The sequence below is a fragment of the Aulonocara stuartgranti genome (genome assembly GCF_965226115.1).
Source record: "Aulonocara stuartgranti genome assembly, chromosome: 16".
Classification (NCBI taxonomy): domain Eukaryota; kingdom Metazoa; phylum Chordata; class Actinopteri; order Cichliformes; family Cichlidae; genus Aulonocara; species Aulonocara stuartgranti.
This window is the reverse complement of record NC_138952.1, coordinates 10328377-10336774: the sequence shown is the minus strand read 5'-3', so window position 1 is coordinate 10336774 and position 8398 is coordinate 10328377. Positions and strand designations below refer to the sequence as shown.

At 39.5% G+C, this 8398-nt stretch overlaps 1 long non-coding RNA gene across 1 annotated transcript; it reads left to right on the top strand.

Annotated features, from left to right (window-relative positions):
• The first annotated feature begins 6799 nt into the window (after positions 1–6799).
• LOC309690365 lies at positions 6800–7932 on the top strand. Its single transcript, XR_014271722.1, has 2 exons — positions 6800–7088; positions 7684–7932. It is a non-coding gene; the product is annotated as an uncharacterized lncRNA (long non-coding RNA).
• Positions 7933–8398: the final 466 nt, after the last annotated feature.

The following is an 8398-nucleotide window of genomic DNA, read 5'->3' as shown; positions in this document are numbered from 1 at the left end:
TTACTTGCTTTATTCACTGAGAGGACAAGAGAACAGCTTGCATTAGCTCATTAATCTTTTGGTACAGGCAGTTTGTCCAAAAAATGGCTTTACACAAATCAAGGTAAATGCAGATAGTTTTTTTCCCCCTAATGTCAGCAAAGCTATTGGGGAAGATGTTGTCTTACCAAACTGGTTTGTCAAAGGTTACACAAGCCTTTAAATTACATTGTCAGCATTTATAACAGCTGTTGGTGGTGAAATAGCACTCATTTCTTCTGCTCTAAACGCTGTCTGGGCACTGCCACTATTTGCTAAACCCCCATAAAGTCTCCTAAAGGAGCGTAAAGCAATGAAGACACGGTGTTGGAGGAGCCCCAGCAGCATTTATTTGAATGAAATGGAAAAGTGACAGGTATGCGACTGTGTAGTAAACCACGCATGAACGTTTGCTGTATAATAAAGTCACTCTCTCGCATCTAATAAATGACTCTTACCTGACATCACTGGTACAAGATATGAGGATTTTAATTTTTATATGCTAATAATTAAAGCTGGACGTCGGGACAGGACATCGCTTTAATAGCTCCTCTCCTTTCTGCATGGATTGAGATTCTCTTGATCGCGTTGAGGATTGAAGTGGGCAGGTCGGGGAGCACTGTGAGGCAGGATATTGGGAACAAATTTACAAGGCCGTCTATTCTGTCTCACTCTTCATTTAGGCCAGAATGATCCAGACCAGCTGGCTGGCAGCCAATTTATCTCGGAGAAGATGAGAGTGTGAAGGAGGTTCCTGTTGAAACGACTCCAGAGGACATCCTGAGATGTAATGAGAGAACCTTCCCTTTTTTTTCATGGCTTTACCTTTACCGTTCACCATCGTTCATTTTGTGACTCGGTATCCTATAAATTACAGTTTAATACACGCAAATAAAATAGCATGCTACATTTTGTTAGGCAGGGGATGCTTGATTTTTCCTTTTTTATAGCATTCTTTAATTACAGTATCTGCTTCTGACAACTAAATTATAGTTTTTATGTTGCTTTTTATGCAAGACAAAATATTTGTTGACATTTAGTGGAACGTAACTGCTAGAAATCTGAACACAGGATATGTAGATTTGCAAATTGAAATACAAAAATTACTAGATTGTGATATGTTTTTGCCTCTTAGTGCTGCTGCTGTGTGTCAAATCCAGGAGTGAATGACAAGCACTGAGGGAACAATAGATTTCAGAAATTATGCTGCTTACTGCAGGAAAGTTTTCCACACTAACAGCGTTGTGTAGATTGATTTAGCTCACAGTGAATCATTCTTGCAATGCTTACACTGCCATTATTGGCAGTGTGTGTTTAGGTAATTTACAGGAGCCATTTGTCTCTGCACTAACAGAGAGAGAGAGCGACAGAGAGAGCTATACTTGCTTGTCTGAATAGAAGGAAGGTAGCTGAAAAGAGCTGCTGTGGGACTTGGAGTTAGAGGATGAACTCACTGTAGGCAGAATGAAGCACTGCAGACTCACTGATGGATGATTCTTAAAAATGACTCTTTTGTTTCTGTTGGGTTTTTTTTTCTTTGCTTTTCTTTTCCAGCACTTATAAATATCTGGCAACCGGGGACTCCTTCTGGTCCATGTAACTTTTCAGTCACATCTAAAATTTATGTAGAAACTCCAGTGCAGCTAAATGAACTCAAACATAGTGAGCCTCATTACCTTTGCCAAATGTGCACCGCATACACAACACCTTGCTAAGTGAAACAAATGTGACGTGTTTAAACAATTTCCAGAAGAGGTAGGAAGATGCAGTGCTCAGGAAAAAAAAAGTTCCTTCAAGATAAAATATTTCTCTTTATTTGTGTGAAAGCATTGCAGAAAATGGAGAGGTAAATCGACGCCTTTAATGTCAGCAGTGTTTTGGCTTAAATGTAATTGATTGGCCTGTTAAGAGTCTGAAAGTGGCACACATATAACATTTTAGCTAGGAACTGAAAAGAAAAAGGAAAAGTCAATGGAGTCTCTGTGATCAAATCTATTAGATGGATGGAGAAATGGACTACAACACAAATTAAGCTGCTGACTGACCAATATCTCCATCCCTGGAAGCCGCTGCTTGAAAAAGCAAAAAAGCCAAATAACATTCAGTCAGAGTATCATCTAAGTTAAAAAAGGCAAAAGAGCCACAGGTCCAGTCATACAATGTTTCCTGTCATACAGGCAAAAGCCAGGTATGAAAAGGGGGAAAAAATGCTTGGACACTGCTAGCACGGGGCTCCCACACAAACGCAAAGCAGGAGATGAAGCATAGCTGAATATGTTTCCAAACCAACTTCATTCTAAGCCAAAGACTAGAAAATATGGTGAAGCATATCTTCCCTTTGGTTTCACCTGCACAAGTGCCAAGGTAGGTCTCCCCTCCAGAATTGGTTTTCCCTGCGTCGGGAGCACACGCTGGGCTCTCCAAATCACGGACAAACAGTATCCCACATTCTTGATTTTTAGTTCACAAACATTTGTTGTAATGACTAACTACTCCTGACATTTTGGAGATGTTAGCTCTTTATACAGTAAAGTTACAGCGGGATACAAATAATATCAGGCTGATCCTGCCACGATTTGTTCCCCTGTCTAAATCACGGACAAACGGTATCCCACAGCTGTTTATGTTTTTAAACCCATTTTGCACAGACAAGCATTTTTTGAAAAATGTATTGATAGCAATGTTGAATATTATTACACAGGAAAGAAAACTACATGTAAAATAATCACACCGTGACACCTCTGCCTTTCTAAATGGAGAGGACAGTAACTGCGTGTGTGTATGTAAGCGTTTAAAATCTGAAGATAGTAAGATTAACAGAAACAGTATTTTGTCTCTATCTGCCATTCTGCAACTCATCTCATGTAAACAATAACGTGGCGCACAGCATGACGTGAAAAAAGGCACATACCTTTGACGTTGCGTGACGAACTCTGTATTCCTCGTCCACAAGTAAACGCAAAAAAGGAGTTTTAAAAAATCTCAGTTTTCGGGGATTCGAAACGCCGTTTACGTGTGGACGAAACTGCTGCGTTTTCAAAAATACCCGTGTAGGTGTGGACGTAGCGTAAAAGAGTTAGTAGTTTATTTTCTTACTACCTGTAATTTATTGCAGATTACTTGTATTTGCTTAATTGTTTACTAAATGTTTGAGGTGTGAAAAAAAACGCAATGGAGCAAAATATGGGTGTGTGTGTGGTTGGAGGATGTGTTTGTGCCCCCCTTTTTAAAACAAAGGGGGGCCTAGCAAAAAAAGTTTGGGAACCACTGTCTTGTCTTATCTTATCTTATGATGGCACAAGTTTAAACATGAACGACTAAATAAACTAAGAAACACTGTGAAAACACTATTTCTATGACAAACCACTAAGCCACACTATGGCTGTGACTAAAGTGGAGATAACAGACAACCTGACGATGACATACAGAAAACAGAGGACTTAAATACACACAGGAGTGATCAGGGGAAGTGGGAACACATGGGGAAACAGCTGACTGACATGAACCTAGCAACAGGACAGGGGAAGTGAAACTAAATACAACGAACAAAGAACACAAGACCCCTTCAAAATAAAACAGGAAACACGGAGAACCAGTACAAATGCTTTAAGAATCCTCTCATTAATAGTTCATTAGGTCACTACATCCAAAGTGCAGCGAACAGAGAAAAACACATTTGACAAGATACTTGGCAGGTTATTCCAAGAATACTGGAAAACTTGTTTTTGGGGATTTTTTCCATGTGACTGTGCCCGTTTGTCATTTTGGAATTTGGGACAGACCCACTGCGTCCATCGGGATATTGCATGATATAAGATCTAAATAGCAAAAAAGGTGAACAAAGCAAATGGGAAACTGACAAACCATGAATTAATCCTTCTACCACGATATGACCTACTTCCACACACTACTACAGTTTTAATATGATCATTCTCTGTTTTGTAGCATCAAACCAGAGCGTTAAATTGATCTTAAATCTGCTGCTAACTGCTCCTACACGGTGATATCATTGGTCCCTGGTGTCTCCCATCTCAGTGTTTGTTGGCCCGTCTGAGCACTGAGGCTCTTTATGCAAGAGTTGTTTGTTTTCTGAATGTTAACAATGACCTGCCAGTCATCACTGCTGATCAGAGCACTGAATGAGCTTTTCCTTTCTGTCTGCACCCTCGAGTTTGATTTTCAGGTCCCCAGGCAATTACAATTCATTTGGTTGCATGCAAGGGAAACAGCATTGCTCTACTTCTCAGGCTCTACAGCTTTGTTAAAGGGTAGGCACACTGTACTTAAAAAGGGTCTATTTATTCCTTTTTATTCCATTCTATTCCATATGACTGTGTCCAAGTCTATTCACGTTTTCTATGCCGAATCAAAACCTGAAAAAAATGTATTTCTTCAGCAAATAATCTCACTGAAGCACAAAAGAGACACCAAAAATATCAGCCTTTATGTCTTTGCACACTGTGTTATGAGTTTGTGCTTCAACACCATGCAGCATTAAAATGCCACATTCAAAGATGAAGGAGTTGATATGCAGAGAAGAGAATTCAGCAGAAGCACAGTGGGCTAGACGCTTGTCATGAAGCCGGTGCTATAAACCACAAAGAGTGAAGCTGTTTCTATTTAATCACAAAAGGTTTATGTGCTGTCTTTGTCCCAGTGGCTGTGGTTTGTTCCAGTATGTCTTTTTCAACACTTTGTTCCCCAGTATTTCTCCATTGTAAGGTTCTGTATTGTTCATCTAACTGTTTTGGTCCTCTTGATGCATGGGAAATCAATGATGCTGTTCAGAATCTATATGAGTTTATCTCCAGGCCATAGTACATATTAGCAACCTCCTGCTCCTGCACCTTTATTGTAACGATCTGTCATTTTTGGAAACCGCTGCCATTTGTAAAAGCTAAGTCAAAATGATCAATGTTGTTTACAAATTCAGCAGGTAGGCTGCAAAAATTTTCCCTGATAAATCATGCAGTCCGCCTGCTCCCTGCGATCCCCAGACAGATATCTACTCACGATGGCATCCCTGTCAGACGAGGGGGAAAGAGAAGCTGGCTGCCAAACTCAGCTTTCTGTAATCTCAGATGTCTCCTAATTAATCTGGACAGCTTCCAACGACGTGAGAGGCCCGCACTGGTTCATCTTTCACCCTGCGAGAGCGAGAGTGAGTGTTGGCCAAACTGTCACTTTTCAGCACAATTCTCTGTGAAGACAGTCACACAATTTAACCTCATCCATGTCAGCTCGGCACACTGCCACACTCTCAAAGTTAAAGTTTAGCGGCAAACCTTATGCCAGCAGAAAGCAACAAGATGTTCAGCACATCAGAATCTTTTTTTCTTTTTTCTCTTTAGGAGTGTTTACTGGATACAACAAGTAGGAATGTTTTGATATATTTTCCTACTCTGGTTTCATTGGCTCTCACCTTCTGTCGAACATAATTTCATATCCCCTTTCCTTCTTCCTATATATCTTGTTAAAGGGAATAAAGGAAAAAATTACATTCCATATGAGAATCCCAGCAAATCCCTCTTAGTCGTGCCACACTAGCAGAGGCACATCTCGAGCAGGATTCTAATTTTGAAGATTGACTTTGTTGAGGTCAAAAGATAGACATGTCAGTGTATATCTCAGATATGAATTGTCAAAGCCTGAAGGGAAAACTCTATAACCAGAATGCCATAAAGTACCTCAGGTTCATGTTGCTTGGCAACAAAGAGTCTCGGAGAAGATTTGAATGCAGCTCAGACACGACTAAATGAAAAGCTGCTTGAGGTAAATATCTGCCTTAGCTGCGTCTTCTCTGTGATGTTCTCTAATTATAAGGCAGCCGGGCTGCTGAGTTTGGAATATGCAGGCTGCATCAAACCAGAAAACTTGGCTAATCTTTCCACCTCACCTCAGCTGTTCGTGGTGTGGCAACTTTGCTTTATCTCAGAGGCTGGAGTTAAGGTAATTAGCTGTTTATGTAGGGAGCTTAATTAGTATTGTTTAATTACCCTCACCAGATGAAACACTCCACTTTCATTAACAAATTTGGCACACTTGCTTTGCAGTTTATAACATTTACCGGAAACGTTTTTCACTGTGCACAGAAATGAAGAGTAGGTGCAGTCTGTAAAGGATTGATCGCTAAACAAACGTTGCATTTAGGTCAAGCAACAACCTCCTGGCTCCTAAAGCAAAGTAGTCCCTGTAGATTTTGATGTTAAAATGGAAAAATCCACAGTGGAAATCTGCATATTTATTTAATATAGACTATGCATATTAATAGACTTAAGTGTTAAGGTTCAATGCAGGGGACTCAAACGCGGGACTCCTGAATCAGCTGAACACAAGGATTTATTTACAGAGTTCACATACAGAGAGTGCCGGGCAGTGCTATATACAACAATGTGAGGGACGGGGCTCCAGGGAAATCCAAGGGGGGGGGGGGAATCACTCGCTCTCCAACTCTCCACATACACGACTGCAGTTCCTTTCTTCACACTTGACACACAGATTCACACGGGAAAGGTTATCCACGGGGTCTGTAGATGAGGAAACAGGAATGAGTACGATATTCACAAAAGACACTTGACTTATCTTGAGCTGTCGCTTGACTCTCACTGACGCGTGGTAGACAACGATCCAGCGAAGACCAGCAGTCACCTCCTGGCTTAAATGCCGTTCGCCTTGATGGGCATCAGGTGTGTTCTTTTCCGTGGGCGTGGGCCAAAATACCCATATACACAGCAAATTCAAAAGTGTTAAATTTTTTGGTGTTAATAGTCTCCTTGCAAAAGTAGAGTTAATTTTACTCTAAGCAGAGTCACATTTTTTTAATGTAACTCTGAGGTGTAAAATGATAGTAGTTAAAATCGAGTGTTAAAAATGAGTGTTTCTATGTCAAATCTGGAGGTGTTACAATGGAAACATTAACTCTTGACCTCTTAACTCTGAACTCCTACAGGGGCTATGACACCAACAGAGTAAATTCACAGACTCCGCCCCCAGCACGGCTCCAATCGAAGCTGAAGTGAAGCCGTTTCAGAACATTTTGCTCTACATATTTGAGTTGTTTGCCATGCTTGGTAAGTCATTTTTTCAAAGATTGTTTCAATTATTATTATGAGCTTTTACTTCTGTGGCTCTTTGGAGTTGAGACAAAGCTGTGTGAAAGGTATTAGCCATGTTGCTCGGTGATAGCATAATATTCTGTTTTAGCTAGCTGAAAGGTATTGTTTGCGGGCAAATACCACAGCCTTGAAAAAAAGCTTGCATGTGAATTTTCAGTCAAACTTTTGGTCAAATACACCTAAAACAATGTCTAGAATGTGAAATGTTGGTATAATGGTGCTACTTGAAGCCTGAAAACGATCGCCCATAAAATAAAAAAAAACAAAAAACGAGCAAACAGCAATAGCTGACGTCCTGACTGGATTCTACGTTAGCATAGATCCCTCCAGAGTTTTGTGCACACGGTTTAGGTAAAAATGAAAAAGGTTGAGGTTTTACATTTAGTTCAGTATTACCTGTTGCCTGTGTCCTTGTCTTTTGGGAAAATACTTTACACAAGTAATGGCTCAAAGAGGATTGCTTTTTTTTTTTTTACTGTGCTGCAATTGTTTACTGGATTATTTGGGCCGTTAATTAGTGTCAACTAATTTTTATTCAATCTCCACACAGGATATGCTTGTGAAGATGGAATATGGGGGAGAGCAGAAGTGCGTTGAAGTTCCACAAAGGGATGAATGAAGGACATGCATATTGTATTGAAGAAATAAGTGATGAGAATGCTGTTATTTGCATTTACCATGTCAGACCTTTTGATAAACAAAATTCTAATGAAAGTGAGAACATGTATACTGTTACATCTTTCAGAAAATGTTTTGAAATTGTGGTGCACAGTTCAGAATAAATGTTTTTCAAAAACCATTGCATCTTTTTAGCAAATGTTTATTTCCAAAAGAAATTTCTAGAAGTTCAGAACAGTAAAATTCCCACTTTTTAGAATGAATTAGAAGATAACTCTTACGTAGTTAAACTAAAATACTCTTTGAGAGTTAATATATAAACTCTTAACACCAAGTGTTAAATTATCAACTCCAGACAGATTTGGTGTTTAACACTAAATCAGAGTTAACGTACCAACTCTCCAAAAAGAGTTAAATTAACACTCTCTGGTGTGGACCCATATAGACACTTTAATAGTGTTGAAATCAAATCTGACAGTGTTAATTTGGATATGCTGGATTTGCTGTGTAGGATGTGAAACAAACAAAAAAACATTAAAAAAAAATCTTACACTGGCTCTTTCATATTACTACAGTATATTTGACTAAACAATAAACACTGTTTTATAGAGCTGGAGAAAGAACTGAAAGATGGTATATTCTTTAAA